General features: G+C 40.4%; 1 protein-coding gene across 1 annotated transcript in view; it reads right to left on the bottom strand.

The window, feature by feature from the left end:
• PTPRT (protein tyrosine phosphatase receptor type T) overlaps window positions 1-18,453 on the bottom strand; it is a 308,933-nt gene that overhangs the window by 206,184 nt on the left and 84,296 nt on the right. The gene's annotated exons all lie outside the window — the stretch shown is intronic.

Genomic DNA, 18,453 nt, shown 5'->3' on the forward strand with positions numbered 1-18,453 from the left:
CCGAGCTGAACTGTGCAAGATTATGAGCAATTTCATTAATTTCATTTACCTTTGCTCTGCCACTCTAATGTGGTTTGTCTTCAGAGGACACAGATCCTATTCTCTTGTGCAAACAAGGTGACAAAAAGGACATTTCTCTCTCAGAAGAAGAAACATATGAATGTTACATTAATTTTAGAGCCCTATGGGAATTACTGCACACCCCACAACCCCCACAGCTGATTCCTCACAGAGCCTAGAAAACAGCAAGAAGGCAGAACCACAGGAATGGGGAAGAAAGGAGTTGGTGCACCACGGGATGGGAGGAACAGAGCACTTTCCCTTTCGGAGAAGTTTTGCAGGTTAACATCTGCTCACTGAAGAGAAACAAATGCACAGAAACCACTATTATACAAAATTACCAACTAAAACATTACCTGATTTCACCTCCTCTGGCTAACTGATCACAATGAGCTATGCATCTGAGATCAATTGCATCAGCTGTGCATTGTACCTCCAAAAAAGCACCAGTCTGAACTGTAATTGGAACAGGTATCCAACAAGAACATAAACTGCTGTCATGAGCTAAATCTTTACATGTTGGTTTGTTTCTGCTGTTATTCTGCGATGTTCCCTTACCTGCAGGCAGATTTTTGTCCCCCAATACAAAATGTCAGGCTGATTATATTTTGACACAGTAAAGTTATTTCTCAAAAACAACAAAAAAAAAAAGTGTTCAAGAAATGCATGTTGATACATTTTCATTAAAAATCAGATTATTGTAAAGATTATTATAAATCTTAACTTGTTTATTACTTGTTTCTTGCTGCAAGACTATTAAAAGATAGACTCACTGATTTTTATTCCCAATGCAAACATGACATCTTGCAAGTCACATTACAGCTGAAAGCAAGACAAATGAAATACTAAGCATCATTCTCCTGGGCTGTAGATACTTCAACAACAGCACGATCCAGGTTACTCTGGGATTTGATTGCCAGTTAGAACAAATTTATGGGCCTGAGTTTAATTAATAAAACAGTTTGTCCTGCTAACCAGACATTAAAGTCTTGTCTAGCAAGTTTAGAAACTAATATTGCCAAAGCAATTTAAATTAAGACGACATCCAGCATTATTTCACTGTCTACTTCAGGACAGATCTAAACTGCCTCCCCTCCACCTCTGCCAAGATGGGGATGATGGTTTCCATTTTCTTCTACCCACTCATTTTTGGCTCTCCAGTAACATCAGAGAAATAGACATTGCAGGATATTAGAAAATTAGGAGTTGAAACTGTTGCTCTCATTTTCCAAACTGAAGAAGCAAAGATGAGCAGCAGTAACTGTAATTTTTCAGGACTCAATAACACCTCACTGCACATAATGGGCTCTTTCCTACTGGCACCAACTGGACAGAAAGCTACTTTTCAACATCACTCTTTGCCAAGTTATTGCAAGTGATCTAAACAAGTTATTCATTATTTAGCACAACTAGCACATAAATAAGGACCCCTTTTGTCCATTGTAACTAAACACGCTTGTCAGTTACAGATGACCAGGCTCATGCTATCAGCTTGCTTTTGTAATTAAAACCTCTGTGCGACCTTGATTAAATAAACAGGGTAACAGATTGGGTCTGTACACATGCAATTGTGATCAGCAGTATTTTAAGCCTCATTTGATCCATCCAGCCAGTCTTTCATATTGCAAGCTTTGCCCACCATTTTGCTCCCTTTCAGCCTTTATCCCCTCTTCCTGCAGACTCTTCAGGAAAGAGCACATCTGGAACTGGGCTGCTGCAATGGGGATGGCATCTAGCCTGAATCCCAGTCCCAGGAAGGACACAGAAATGAGGGTCCTAGATGACTTCTTCCAAGAAAAGACAAGACATACGTAGTACAAGCCCAAAACAGAGTTACTGAACATGCATAGATTTTACCCTGTGCACAAAGCACTCCCAATTACGCAGTCAGCAATGGAATTCAGGGTGCACTCTTCTCCCCCCCCCCCCCATCCTCCCCCCATAAGAGGAAACACTTCACATACTGCACCCATTTTACTCTTGGGCAACTGTTTCTGGGTATCTCTACTCTACTACTGGAATATTTGTCTACATGACAATTCTAAGCAATTGCTTTAATAGGGCTCAAAGGGCTCCAAAATGAGGGAGAGAAAAGAGGATGAACCAAGTGATCTGCAACAAAGCACTGGGTGCAGGGTGGATGAAAAAACTTGAAATAAGAACAGGGGTTATGTTCTATACTTAGTTTTCCAGTTATCTGTATAGTTCAGTGGTAAAACCCTGTGAAGTGGACCAAAAGATGGAGAAAGTCAATAGAAGTCTGCTAAGCTCTGGCAGTTGGGATCAATCATGAAGGAAAAAAGATATTATAGAAGACAAATTATTTGTTTGAGTCACCTTCACCACACTACTTTTTTTTTTCCTCTCCTATAAAGATGATGTACTGTTAGTAAGAAAATGTTACTTTGGGAAAAATCAAGAAGTGTGTTAGAAACATGGCAGGAAGCAGCTGATTGTCAGTCCTTGGTAGAGGTCTCAACAGTTCTGGAGCTTTTCATGGAAACAAAGAGCTCCCAAGGAAAACATGAAATGCTACAGATTTTGATTGCTGCAGTGAAAGAAACCAGAATTATCTTCATAGGAGGTGCTGGGTAATCCTTTAAGTAGTAGATCAGTAGATCTTCAATGTATAAGCAACTGTAAAATGTACTAGATTGACTATCATACAAGTAAAAGACATGTAGTTGCTCTCCCAGCAGTGTGACAAATACTCCCCAATCAGCAACGACTTTCATCTTCCAAATGCACCCAGAGGTACATTAGGATTATTTCACAGAGTGCTTTTTCTGAACTCTTTTTGCCAACTTTAGCCCAACTTACCTCTCACATCTAAAACCCCAGTGTGAAAAAGCAAGATGAGATTGCTGAAAACTGAGCAGCCTGTTCAAAAGCCAAATAGAACTGAGGGAAAAATTCCCTTTTGGCAGAAGTATATGATGAAGCAGACGTGGCAAAAAATGTTCGAAAATACAGTTGCAAGAAACATGCTCAGCCTAACTGAAACAAAGCTAAAGCCATTAATCTTATTGCCCATTACTGAATACAAACAGAAACCAGTGCTTATGTTCCATAAGGAGATAATCTTAGAAGAGGTTAATACCTTCTAGGACAACCAACCAGCTATCTAAATGTTGCAGTGAATATCCCTTGCATTAATGCTGTCTGAAAGTTTGTATCATCTTTAACAACACAGAGAAGCAATTCCTGAGCAAGTCCTTGCTAAACGCCTATTCTAAACCACTACAATCCCAAATGGAAAGCAATGATCTCCTAACTAAGAACAAATCCTGAGTATGGAGCTGGAAAGGAGCACAGCCAAGGTCTTGCTGTATCAATCCTCATGAAAGAAGACCGAAGTTCCATCACCATCACGACATCTCTGATCTGTCCACAGGAAAAGGGGCATTCTCTACCAAAAGACCTTTAGAAACACTCCAGTGTTCTCATGGGCAGCAGAAAGGAACTGCCAAACAAGCTATCTCAAAATCAGATGTGAAAACAGGAGAATGTTGAGGGTTTTTGTTTGTTTGTTTGTATGTAGGTTTGTTCTAAATCAGTGCTTCAGATTTCTATAAGAAAGTAAAAAAATGCTCTCTGCCAAATTGGCACACTTCTGTTGCTGGTTTTCTGGGGTGCTGCTGCAATTGGACGCTTGTTCTTTGCTTTTTGATTTTTTGAGACTTCATGCATGTATCTCATGACAGAAGGGAATATTTCTGTGAACAGCTTACATCAGTTACAAAAAATTCAAGAAAATTAATTGACAAAACTGAAGCCATGGAATGTAGCTGCTTTTTGATCAGGGATAGAAGAGACTGATCTTTCTGATAGTAAAAGCAAAGGGAAAGCAGCTGATTCCTTCACAGAGAGTTAGTGTTAATACTGGGAAATTTTTCTGTGTGTCTTGTCCTGCTTCCAAAGACAGAGAACACACAGGAACACAAGATCACCTCTACCTGATCAGCCCAAACATCCATCACACCCAAAAAACAGTCCCAAGTCTGTATCTATGTGTAAGAACAGAATTACATGTTGATTTTCTACAGCACACAGTACTACCTAAGGACTTCCCAAGCTCCCTAAAATAATCTTCCGTATCTGTGTCAACCAAAGAAGTTTCACAGGACAACCTCCTGCTGACCAAAGTCTCCACCTGAAGTTACAAAATGCATCAAAGTGCAAAGTGCTGTGAAAAGACGTTTGCTGGACAAGCAGGATTTGCGTTCCCAAACCTGATACTGCTTTTTCCCCTACCAACAGGAACTGTAACAATGCAATTTTCTCACAGCATCCTCACTGAGCAGATGCAGACTGGGCAGATGAAATGGGTAAAGACGAGACCAGAAGGCAAATGTCAAGCTTCTTCAGAACCTTTTTTTTTTTTTTTTTTTTTTTTTAATAAAACAAAAACTCCAGAACAGAACATAATTGCATTGTTTTCTACACAACAAACAGTGGCCACTGAGAACGTACATAATTAAATTTGCACTTAAGAATGCAAACCCAGCTGTTTTAAGAAAAGAAATGGAAACGTTGAAGTGCCATTGTTCGGATTTTTTTGCACCTCTGTCCTTGAAGATAAATCTGTCACCTCTGCACAGCTGTTGCACACCTTATCTGTAGTGACAGCTAGCCCTTAGAGCCAGACACCTAACTGAACAGCATCTGTGTGACTCCTACTTTTACACCTCTGCAACAAGCATTTTGAGCTCTGTATCATGGTATTTATATTGCTCATTAAGAGCACATTACTGTTACAAATACAGCCATTAAATTTTGTTTTCCAGTGACTGTCTGAACTTCCAGTTCCATTAACTGCACAAAGAAACAACATGAGGATTTTACAAAATTTAGCACGAGACTATTTTACTGCACTGACAGACACGGTACTAATAGCTCTTTTGTCTATAAGAGAGACATTCAAATCAGTCTCTCAGTAATGTAATAGGCTGACAGCAGTAGCATATGTCAACTGTGTTGGAAGAAATGTGCCAGTGGCATTAATAAAGTGATTCATTAATTCACCTGCATGGGTAAATTGCAGCAGTCTGCCTACTCAAAGAAAAGTGCCCAGAACCAATTCTAAAGTCAATAATTCTGAATATTTAATTAAAGCAAAAATTCAGGGAAGAGAGAGAAGACAACCTAGGGTTTCCACAGTCTATAGAACAAAGATTTATACTTTCTACAGATGCAAAAGCCTTTCTTGTGGGAAGCTGGTTTTGTATCCCATTATCCCATTTGTATCCCAACACAGCAGTCCCAGCCTGCAATCACCACCGTTAGACACATTTCACTACTCATCCTCCACGAGCATTCCTGCACTGTATGCAGTGGCCCTGTGGGTGTGCAGGTGTCCTGTTGGCCCTCTCGAGATCAACACTGCAGCCATTCCTGTGAACGGTCAGAGGATTTTTATGTGCTTAACAATCAAAGACTGGCAAAAAGAATGGAAACTTGGCACGTTGGTACTTAGCTAAAGATCCAGGACACTGGGGCAGTAATTGGGGAGCTGCAATTAGAGGCTGCCATATTGTTTTACGGATTAGTAAATCTAATGTCAGTCCTCTCCATGTGATACTCCTTCTAGTGCAGAATTTACTAGCACACAGTAAGTAATTTCAGTACTCTATGATATAGACCACATGTCATAGCATGTCATCTGCTTCTCACTTTTGCTTTCACAGCTAATACCACTGCCTGCAAGGGATCTGACATAATTTCATGATTTGATCAACCTCCTCCTATCTTACAACAAAAAGGTCACCTATGAATATTAGCTAACATCTACCATGTCATGAGGCAGGAATGTGATCCAGGTGTCAAAGAACTAAACAAAGTGGTCAAAAACTCAACACAGTGGCAATGCAAAACAAGAGAAGAGCAGATCTCTGGGGATGATAATTATAATAATAATTATTAAAAAAAAAAAAAAAAAAAAAGCCAGTGGAGCAAGATAACCAATATTTGACAAGATGCTCATCTTCCAACATTCCAAAAGACCCAATATTCAAAAAGTATGGAATTATATCCTTTACATCTCACAGCAGTGTAGGTGTAGTATATTTGTTCTAAAGAACTTGCTGATGAGAATGAAGAACACATTCTCTTCATATTTTCCTCTTAAAAAGCATGGAAATATTTCTGATTTGAATATGTATGTACTAAATTAAGCAAGAGAGCTGCCTGGGTTTAAAGAGGAGAATGCAATAATGTTTGTAAGAGGTAGAATAATTCAGCAGAAAACTTCCTTGAAAGCACTGCAGTTCACCAGACAAGACAGGTAGAACAAACCCTAGCTTAACAAAGTTTATCTCTATCAGTGTCATCTTATTAAACAGAAATTTATGAACTCATCGTGAGACCAGAAAGTCGGTACAGTCCATCACCTGCTACCAACTCTACTCCTAATTGTGTTATAGGTTAAAGGAGTGGGGCACAGATACTGATTGGGAATTACCATAGCATGCTATTTCATTAGCCTTTCATATTATTTGTCTCTCAGAAGCTTAGTCTGAATCCCACCAGAGCTTCCAAGGATGCTTTCATTCTCTAATAAAGAAGAAAATAGCATCGGATTAGTTGAACAGTATCTCATTTCCCAGCGTAAATTAAGTGAATTAGATGGAAGACTGCTCTAATTGTGAAGCTTATTACAAGAACTCACATAGATTAGAACTGAATGCTTCACTTTGAGTCATCATTTGTGCTGTAAAAGAGAGAAAAAAGAAGGCAATTGTAGACTCTCCCATGGCTCCCTAATGGCTCATTATTGATGAGCCACAACTGTATCAAAAGAATCAGAAACCTTCACTACTGTAACAAAACACACTCATAAGTTTTGTGCTCTCAGCGTGCTAGAAGGCAACTTTCTTTACACAGATAGGAGTACACAGGCAGTCTCCAGCAACTCCCTGAGAGCACCAAGCTCCCCAGGGTTGGGAGAAATGACCATTTAACTCTCATTTTTAATGTTTGTGTGATTTTTTTGATCTCCTCAACCACGAAATAGCTACACAACGACATCACGAGAGTAAGAACAGCAGTACGTCCCTTGTTGCTTATGGAATGACACTATTATGGAATACCATTCTGGTTACAGACATCTTACATGAGGGGTTCAACACAATACACTCCTATGTACTAAGAACTTACATATCCATTAATTGATGACAATACTCTGAACTTTTACTGTGTAGCTTCGATATACTCAAGCTTGTACTAGTCACCTCAAGTTCCCTTTATAGTCCATGGAGAGAGATGGACAATTTCAGACAATGTTCAAGGTAAGTTTCATATCCAAGACAGATTAAATCAATCAATTCCTGAACCTTACCTTTTCTGACTGGTATTCTGATTTACGTGAGATGCATTTTACATCCTTAACCTTATGTTTTCAATGCTTGGCCTTCAACATGAAATAGAGTGAAGTATCAGACCAGTTACCCTAGGTGAAGAGGAAGCCACAAAGCAAGCTGTGCAAAGAACAGCTCAGCAAGAAGTAACACTGAGCATTTGAATGCTCTTTGAACGCTTTCATAATGCCCTCAATTCAGGGCAGCAAAGCTCAGGTGCTGCAGTCCAAAATCTTCATATGAAGATAAATGATCATACTTTTCTCTGAAAAAAAAACAGGCACAGCTCTTTCTTTTATATATGCAGCCAGAACATGCACTGGTGAGTGATGCCCTTTAATTTAATAACTCAGTGGCTAAAATCCTTGTCAAAGAAAGAATATCCCATCTGTTGAGGCTGCACACAGAAATAAAACGTTCCATTTTCATTTGACACACACAGACCAAAAAAAAAAAAAAATCAACAACAAAAAAACAATTTCTCTATCTAACTGTTCTGTCTTGCCCTTCTGTTGGCACATCCTGAGTGCCTGAACCAAGCAAGTCCTGTTCTCCAGATTCATCTTTGCTATCTTTTCTCTCACAAGTTAATCATTTTCACTTATATTACTTCCCTCATTTCTTGGAACTTGCACTTGATGACAGACACACCAGATGTGTAGATTAACAATATTGGTCTTGAAATGACCTATGAAGAAAGCCACATTAGAGTTTAGCAGAAGACAAGCATCAGAGTGCGGCAATTACAAAAGTAACATAACACATCAGCTCTCTGACAAGGAGATGAGAATACTGGAGCTTTTCAGATGCTAGAGGAAACATATTGAGATCTCCACCAGAAACCAGAAGTCATTCAAAGTTGTGTTTCTGAACCAGAGTCTAAATTCTCTGTCCTTCCCATGTGAGAAGCCTAGGGTATTTATACCCCATATTGCTTTGCTTTGTAACAGCAAACTACACAACAGTAAAATGTGCAACATTAGCTGATGGGAAGCTCTCTTTTCTTCTGGCTGCACCTACTCTGTACAAAGATACTGAAAACTGCATCCACATCCCATTCAAAACCAAGGTGCTCTCAGCAGCCAGTAGTCAGGGCTAGCTTTAGCTCTATCTCATGCTTCTAACACCACACGCTATTTAAGCTCATATATCATGTGTTATTAAATCTATTTCAGCTTTCTGCATGAACAAGCTGCTAATCTCCCACAGGGACTGCAAATGTAAATTCAACAAGCACACACACACAAGAAAAAAAAATAGTAGAAAGCCAGCAGTAAACACATAAACTGTGAAACATGTAATTTCAGGTCAACTCAAGTTCAAGCAGCTTCATCAGTTGCTACGCTACTAGCTTATGATGGTGGGAAAGGATGGAGGCAACAAGACTTTATAGGTTCTTCTAGAGAGGCTATTTAGCAACTCTGGCTTTCTGGCACATCTCTGTCTGCAGAATGAAGGATCGTCTGTCTCTAAGCTGCTGAAATGGCCAGTGACTGGTGGTATTGACTACTATGAGCAGCACGAAACAGTTTGTCCAGATTGATTAAGTAGCTTAATCCATAGCAACCTGCTAGGTTTACAGGAAAAGCCTGAGGCAGGATTTTTCATTTCGTTTAAGGCAAATTGGGGAATTAAAACATCCCACTGCCCTTTACCATCAGCCCAGCCACCTCTGAAAAGTATGTGGAAGAGAATATGAGCAGTAAGGGAAACTGAGACAATAGTCAGGCTGGAGTTTAAACATAAGAGCCCATGACTGTGAAGACGTTCAGGCTCATCAGCATCCATTCTGCTGCTGCACCACTGGTACTACTCTCTCTTCTCAATGAACCCGGAGATGGGTCAGCGAATTGCAAGGACAGCAGTGTATGCAACACAGGGCATTTCCAGGAGCCGTATGCTCACAGATCATCTTTGCAACATACCGGTGAAGCAAGTAACAGTATGTTGTTTTATAACTGGAAATAACGATTAATGGATAGCTGTAGGGTCATATAAATGTAGTCCTGTGTTTCAGCCTACAGTCTTGATGACCCCCAACAAAGAAGTGCACGCCAAGCTTGACATACAACTTCAGGCTTTCTCAGCCCATAAAACAAAACATCCTCCTTGAAGTATTCACTTTCCTATGACAGACCTATGAAAAACACTGAACACATTTGACAATTAAGGTGCAAGTCACATCTGACATAGCCTCTTAGGAGCTTACACTCTAATAGTAGTATGCATTAAAATGCTAACAGAGATCTTGGTCGGCCACCATGGGCAAGATAAAGCACTAAAGCTGAAACCTGGGAAGTTCTGAACAAACATACCTGTACTACATGAACAGTGCTGAACAAACTATCCAGGCAGCTACCTTGCAGAATGGATGGACACCTGTGTGCATGTATTCTTGGCACTAATCTGAGCAAGGAAGCGTTTTTCAGAGTTCAGTATTATATGGCAGTTCGGTATTATATGGACGCATGAGGACTTTCTATTTCCATAGTAGCTTTGCTGAGTGCTCATGTCAGGAAGTCACTCTGTATGCCCTAAAGAACTAACTGAAATGACATTTATACTTGAGGAGACTGTGAGGGACATGGTTTGCAAGAGGGAAGAACAGGCTTTCCTGTCATCACAGCTATGCTTCATTCAAAGTTTTCTCTCTTTATTTTGCTTGCTGACAATAAGCACAGACGTATACTCCATAAAACTTAAAGAAACTACTTGAAGACCTGGATATTAATCCAGCTATTTCCTACAAATATTCCAAAAACATTTGCATTAATACATCAAAGTTGTCCTACGGTTTACATCTAAACCATAACTTTTCATCCCAGACATTCAACATAGAAACAATTACTGTTCTATTTTTACTGACAACAAACATTTATGCTAAGTGCGAAAAAGTCAAAGTGTGTGCCAGTAGCACACCTTGAAGCTCCATTTAGGCTTCCAGATCATAAAGGGATCTCTACCCTTAGATTATATGCCAGACCATTGCTCATACTTCACATTAACCACAAAGAAATAAATCTTCCTACTACACCAAGAAATACTCCCCAAAGTGGTTATTTCTATTAGCATTTATGATTTCCAATGTGTGTTGTTTCGTTTTTGGTGTTGTTTTGTGTTGGTTTTTTTTTTTCCCCCCCATAAAGAACAAACTTTCTGCTTCTGAACAAACCTAACAGAGTCAATCCTGCTCTTGGGAAGATGTGCCTGTTGACACTGGGATCTTCAGGTCTGATAAATCCCCATTTTATTTAAAAAGCCTCACCCTGTGTCATAAACTTCCCTCTGAAACAGTATAAAAGAGGCACTTCAAAATCTCTTTTGTGTATGAAAGAATCTATTTTGTAACCATTAAAGAAAAGAGACTGAAGGTCTAAGACAGCAATCTACAGTGGTGAACAATGAATGACATTTCTACTCAACTATTCTTAGAGCTACCAACTGAGTGAGCAGCCAATCGGAGAGAAATTACAGGGGATGAGAAGTGAGAGCTGGTAATTTCCCCAGCTGCAGCACAATGGAGAAAATGTCCCAAGCACAGAGTGCAACTCCCTAGCCAAGAGGCCAGACCACATCAATAAATCTACTAGTCCAACTATGGGAAGGCAGGCAGGATATTTCCCTTAGGCTTGAAGTCCAGTGAGATCCAAGATTCAAAAAAAGATGCTACCATTTTACCGGTTTGTTTGTTTGTTTTCAATCAGTCTCCCATTATTATCTCTGGCTGGGTGGATAGAGGGAGAGCAGTGGATGTAGTCTACCTTGATTTCAGCAAGGCATTTGATACTGTCCCCCACGACATCCTTATAACAAAGCTGAGGAAGTGTGGGATAGATGAGTGGACAGCGAGGTGGGTTGAGAACTGGCTGACTGGCAGAGCACAGAGGGTCGTTGTTGGTGGTGCAGAGTCCGGTTGGAGGCCTGTAACTAGCGGTGTTCCTCAGGGGTCTGTGCTGGATCCAGTCTTGTTCAACATCTTCATTAGTGACCTTGATGAGGGGATAATGGCCACGCTCAGCAAGTTTGCTGATGATACGAAGTTGGGAGGATTGGCTGACACGCCTGAAGGCTGTGCTGCCATTCAGCAAGACCTGGATAGGCTGGACAGCTGGGCAGAAAAAAAAAACGGATGAGGTTTAACAAAAGCAAGTGTAGAGTCTTGCATCTGGGGAGGAATAATTCCATGCACCAGTACAGGTTGGGGGATGAGCTGCTGGAGGGGAGCTCTGCACAGAGGGACCTGGGTGTCCTGGTGGATGACAGGTTGGCCATGAGCCAGCAGTGTGCCCTTGTGGCCAAAAAGGCCAATGGCTTACTGGGGTGCATTAAAAAGAGCGTGTGCAGCAGGTCAAAGGAGGTGATCCTCCCCCTCTACTCTGCCCTGGTAAGACCTCATCTGGAGCACTGCGTCCAGTTCTGGGCTCCCCAGTACAAAAAAGACAGGGATTTCTTGGAAAGAGTCCAGCGGAGGGCCACGAAGATGGTGAAGGGCCTGGAGCATCTCCCCTATGAGGAAAGGCTGAGTGAACTGGGTCTGTTCAGCCTTGAGAAAAGGAGACTGAGAGGGGACCTGATCCAGGTCTATCAATATCTAAGGTGTGGGGGGCAGAATGGCGAGGCCGGACTGTTTTCAGTGGTGAGTGGAGACAGGACAAGGGGAAACGGCTGGAAACTGCAGCATAGGAAGTTCCGCACAAACATGCGCAAGAACTTCTTTACAGTGAGGTGACGGAGCACTGGAACAGGCTGCCCAGGGAGGTGGTGGAGTCTCCTTCTCTGGAGATGTTCAAGACCTGCCTGGATGCCGACCTGTGCGACCTGCTGTAGGGAACCTGCTTTGGCAGAGGGTTGGACTCGATGATCTCTGGAGGTCCCTTCCAACCCCTGCAATTCTGTGATTGCCACTAATGTCTGTAAGAAATTCCTTCAGTAAGTGCATGTTCACCTGCTCCCCCCTGAGGGAGTTGATTTGAAACAAGATCTCCTACCATCAGACAAACCTGGAAGCTCATTTGGGCATGGCTCCTGGAATACAGACTGTAGAAGAACTGAAGTGGGTTTTGATAAAGTATACTGTATCAGCAAGTTAGTGTGAAATTAGTATTGAGACAACCTGTGTCTCCCATAGACAAGGACTTGTGTTTGAGCTTATGCAACAGAACCCTGTCCTGCTTGAGAAGATGTTATTTCTCATTCACTTTACACCAAATTTCACATACATCCTGTGAGACCTCAAATCAAGGCCTTCCAAATAAAATCTCTACTATAAAAGTGTATGTTCCAATTATATAAATAATGGATTAAAATGATTTATGGAGGAACTAATGAACAGAATATTCACTTTGCTACAAATCTTACCTAAACAGAATCTGCAGGTGTCTGAGAACCATTGCATATATGACTGATTAGATTACTAGTAGTTTGTTCGCTGAAGGACACTTTTCTGTCCAGAGTTTTCTGCTTAAAGCATATTATTACTCCACCTGCCCATGCAAATTGAACCTGGGCATTCCTGAGCAGTTTCAGATTCAACTTGAATGTACTGATGTAATGAACGGAGAGTTTCCCAAGTAGTTTAGTTCCCTACAGACATACATTCCAACATTCAGCAAAGCCTAAAAACAGAATGGAAAATCTGTTAAGACATGCAAAGACACCCCTGAAAACAAACAAAAAAAAACCCCCACAACAACAAAACAATATCAAGAACACAGTACAAAGGATTCAGGTCACAGTGATTCATCATCCTTTCAGGATGATGTGCTGTGGTACACAAGCTTTGATATACAATCTGTTGTCCTCTAATAGCACCATTCCCTAAGCATGGCCATCAAACAGGTCAAGAATCATCAAGAAAATGCAGTTCACACATGCCTTCTGGCTGAAGCAAGATCTTATTAAACACTGCATTACTCCAAAGTGTGATTTGAGATCGCTGCTGATGGAGAGGAGTGGATTATACACGTTTACATAAGTACATACCTGCAGACATTTGCACTGCTGTACTATCTGTTGCAGTGATAAGCACTGCAAAATAAACCAGCTTCTACAGCAGGCTGCACACCCAGAAAGGAGAACAGGAACAGTGATGATTCCAAACAGCAACACTGGCTGGAACCTTTTTGCATCATCACCCTGTTACCAAGTACTTTGTAATCACAACAACAAAATTGAGAGCTGCCAATTACCTTAATAGCTAATACATAATTAGCAACAGCCTGAACAACATGTCATCCTGTGTATCTGAAGAATCAGAAACTAAAATGCAAAATGACCAACATACTATTAGGTGTGAAAAAGTATTATTCCTACCTCAGATGGAAATTGTGACTGGAAAAAAAAAATATTTTCCTCAGTAAGGGCCATTTATAACTTTGTACAAGGTCTGTATTTCTTAACCAGGCAGAGAAGTCATTAATTTAGATCCATTTGAATCACTGATGGAAAATCAGGTTTGGTTAAAAAAACCCACAGAATTTAGAAACGTAGGCCTTGAACTCTCAAGCTGTCATTCACACTGAAGCAAAACAGCAAAGGCCATATGTTGATTATTTCAGCCTTCGGTACGTACATAAAATTGAGTTAGGGTACATAAGGGGTTTCTTTTTGCCCATTACTGTGTACATGTGGAACTCCTGCTGATGCAGATCAATGGAAAACTTTTAGTAGACAAGTCCTCCATAAGCTGTCATTTACATAATCATGAACATCTGTGCTAAAAAAGTCAGCAATTTTCTCATTACATAATTATGAAGCACTGGGTCAAAATTCACCTTTATTACTGTCAGTAATACCTGCCCTGCAGCTGCTGAAATGCTCAGATTCTTCACGCCTCTCAACATGAAGCAGTATTGCACTGCGCCACTGAAACAGACACAGTAACACAGAGCAGCAACACAAAACATCTAGCACTGTCCCGTATGATTATACGAATGGATATGACCTGATTATACAGAGTTAAGAGCCCAGTTTCCTATTTTCTATCTTCACAAGCAGAAAGCTAGTGTCCAAACAAATTCCAGGTAATACCTGATGAGATCTCCCTCCAGGGCAATAGAAAACTATTTCTTAGACTTGTACCTTTGTATTCCCACAAGTCTGAATCACAACAAGTGAATCGCTGCAGATAATCACGCACCTTAGAGGAGCTAGAGCAAAATACCACAGGTCAAATCTTACCCAAAGTACTTGCACAGCAAAATCTACTGCTTTGTAAGGGCTGTTTAGACTGAATTCCTTTTGCTTTTCTCAGAGTTCTTTTCAAAGTGTACCCCCAAAAACACCTCCTGGTTGAGAACAGGAAGATATGGATGATGGTACAATATTTGATCCCCTCACTCACTTGTTAAATATTCATCAGCATAACTCCTTGCAGACTTGGTTGATTATTTAAGAAACACAAAGATTATCTGGCTCTGTGCCTAATTCTTCCCTAGTTTATTCTGGTAGAAATGCAAAATAAATGGAGTTACTGCTGTGATGTAAATAAGCCAAGTTTCTGCTCTTTTGTCCCCGAGTAATCTGAAATATTGATAAATTCTTATCCTTCATAGACAAGCTGATAAGAACCAGCACCAGAGGGAACTATTTTCTAGCAGTACCTGTGCTGTGCCTGCTCCGAACCCATTTGTAGCTTAGTAGGACCCTGGCACAGCTCCACAGCCCAACGAACGTGATTAAAAATGATTTGATGAGCTTAGTCTGTTGAACAGGTGGCTATAATGAGCCTGAAGAGATACGAAAAGCACTGTCAGCTATGTAGAAAGAGTTGATGCTTTCTAGAAATGTTTCAACACCAACAGATCCATGGACATGAGTACAGATAAACGTCCAGCACCCTGCTGGCTGTCAGAAACTGCAATGACCAGGTGTTAAAAGTGAGGACAAGAGAAAAGAAGCCTCAGCATAGCTTCCTTTACTTTCTGCTCAGCATGAATTAATGAGTAAGTCCTGGGGTACTGGGAAACAGGAGACTATAAGAGAGTTTGACAAGAAAGGATGCTACTTGGAGACAGTAGTTGCAAGCAAGGCAGTGGAGTGAAGCCTGCCCCTGAGGGTCTGGCTGAGCTCCCCAGCAAACGCAGGGAGAAGCAGAGCCAGCAGCTTTGAGTCAAAATAAGCCATGCCAAATGGATAAGAAGTGACTAGAGACAAAGGAGGTGGATGGGGAGCTACTCAAACTGCTAGGCACACACTGACAACATCCAGAACTCGCATCTCTGGGGCACTAAGATAAAATATGAGAGTCTAAAATAGAGTTGTCAGGAGATTTTTATTTTTAAGATCACATAAAACCCCAATTTTAAGAACTAGGCAATAATTTTATAAAAGGCAATAACTGTGGAAGTCAAATTTATCTGGACCTTCTGAGAAGCCATGTTCATTTGTAGGTATTAGAAACCCTAAATAAAGTATTACAGTATATATAAGTTCCAGGAAAGTTAAAGTTATAAAATAATCAGAAAAAAAGTAAACCAGGACTGATGGAACAGATATGGAACCAGACCCAGAAATGTAAGAAACCATCTGGAATAAGCTCAATTACAAGTTGACTTGATTATTAAAAGTGAAAAGAAAAACAAACAGTGGAGATGAATCTGCTGCTTTCAGATCCAGCAAAATTTATCTCAGAAGTTTTCCACGGGGAATCGGATTTTTAATATGTTATGTCTATGCCTTCAACTCCTGCCAGTGATCTTGACAGCTGCATTTTAATTTATTTGGATAACTGTTATTGAAACTTATTCAAGTAAAATACCGAATGCAGTGAATCCACACAATGATTTAGGACCATTACATATACATCTATCACAAGCTGCCACTTTGAATGCGATCTGCTGGGCAATCACTTCATTGGTAATAAAATTCACAGCTGTATTTTCTTGGGATCTACCAATATTCACTGCATAAAAGCAGCAGGGCAGAAAAACTGAGATAAATTCATATGGAAAGTGCAAGCTTCAGATGAGAAGCTAACAATAGCCTACTTCCTCTCATATTGTTGGAAATGCATTAAACTAAGAACGTAACTCACCTCTGCACACGCATTAAAAAACTCCCAGTGATGCACAGGAAGATGATAACCTGGTACTATGAGGATTACAGGGAGGGACTAGCAGTCCACACATGCACTTTTTTCTTTTTATAGGGTTCTTAGGAGCTCGTTTGGAATTTACCGTGCATGTAAATGCCAAATGAATTTCAAGTACTGTGTTAGCTGCCAATCCATTACACAACCAATGCAATTTTCACTTACAGCTCTTAACTGCCTGTGGTACCAATTCTGGATTCTAGTCTTACAGCTCATCGCTTACTATTTAAACAATCTTGTTATCTCATGGAAATCGCAGTATTGACATTTCATACCTTCTCCTAAATAAAGGTGTGCTTACAACAGAACATTGCCCACTGTTTTATAAAGGAAACAAGCACACAGGAAGCTGCAAATAAGCTCTGCTCCATTGCAAAGGATTTCTATAGCTAAACGACTTTTACAGACGGTTATTAAATTTAACCACAACATTTAAGGTGCTTCTTTATAAGAGATTACCATGACATGTAAGAGCATGAGAAAAAAAAAAAGCAGTACTGCCTCTCCCATCTAATTAGCTGTCCTAACAGCCCAACATTCGGCCACACCAATATGGAAAGCTGCAATTCCTTTCCCAGGAAATCTAGCAGCAAATTTGTGAGAGCTGCAGGGGTAACTGAACACCTTCCGCCTGCCATGAGCCTGAGTCAGAGGAACGCGGCATTAAGCAGGCTGATAACCATAGGTGTCAGGAAAGCAGACTTTGGTTCAGTGACCAAAGAAGAATCCCAATGGTCCTGGACACAAGAGAAGCCCAGGATAAGTGGTCATTTTTCAAAGATCACCTCCTTAAAGGTGGACATTAAATGGAACACAAGATTGTGTTTCATCTATTAGCTATTAAAATCAGTTCTTACCATCGGTGACAACAACTACTGGGGCTGGCTTCAGGAATCTCCAGATCACAGCCTGATGGCAGTGACACACAGCACACAGACTTCAAGCACACACACGCATCAGCAGTCTGTCGCAGTTCAGGACTAGGAAAGAACACCTAATGAAGTCACAGAGGGCTCAAATCAGCTGTAGCTAGTTGCTGGCCATTCCACAGATTTGGTGCTTACAATATAATAAAGATTTTCTTCATCAGATAACCAAAATTTTCACAATGACTTTATACATACATTTATCAGAACTGCTGTTAAAATTTACACTTATGTATTTAAGCCTATTTTCACTGCAGACTTAAGCAAAGCTATAACATAAAATCAAAGATCTACCTCAGTACCTTCTAAAAGGAATTTGCAAAAACACAGAGAAGACCTGCAGCTTCTTGAAAACATTAAGATTACAAAAATAAAAACAGAAGTCTTTCCTTACATTAGCTAACAGAGGGGAAAAAAAAAACACCTGAATAAGACAAAAATGAATCACAGTGCAAGGTCTTGGCAAGTGCAAAGGCTTTCAGCAAGCTTTAACTTTGTAAAGACACAGGCAACATAACAGACCATGAAGAAAGCAGCACACACATTGTTCCCATTGCCCACCCCAAAAGATATCCAAAACTGTGCCGGAATACAGTGCACAAGTTAATATCCACAATTAGCTCACTCGACCCATGTGGCCTTTTCAAATATCTTTAAAGCGCTTTTTACTTGGACTGTACTTTACAAATCCCTTCATTTCTCTGATTCATTAAGTTCAATGCCTCCTTCACACTTCTGGTAACAGCAGTATCTGGCTCTTCAATGAGTGTAATCCTATGGGAGACCCAAGTTAACCACATGAAAGGAGCACAGGTATACGAAAGTGGAGAATTTGAAGTTTCCATCTGATACAATTAATTACCTGGCTAGGTTAATTTACCACTGACTTGCACCCAATTGCTTTCTTCAGAAATCACAGTACAGATTTATGAGGATCCAAATGAGTCACATTAACCATACTTCAAAGACACAGTGATGAAAATCTACCCACCTATTACCTCTGCAGGACAACAAGCTCCTG

This window comes from Lagopus leucura, unplaced genomic scaffold, assembly GCF_019238085.1.
Source record: "Lagopus leucura isolate 7727_CA_CO unplaced genomic scaffold, USGS_WTPT01 Super-Scaffold_100039, whole genome shotgun sequence".
Lineage (NCBI taxonomy): Eukaryota > Metazoa > Chordata > Aves > Galliformes > Phasianidae > Lagopus > Lagopus leucura.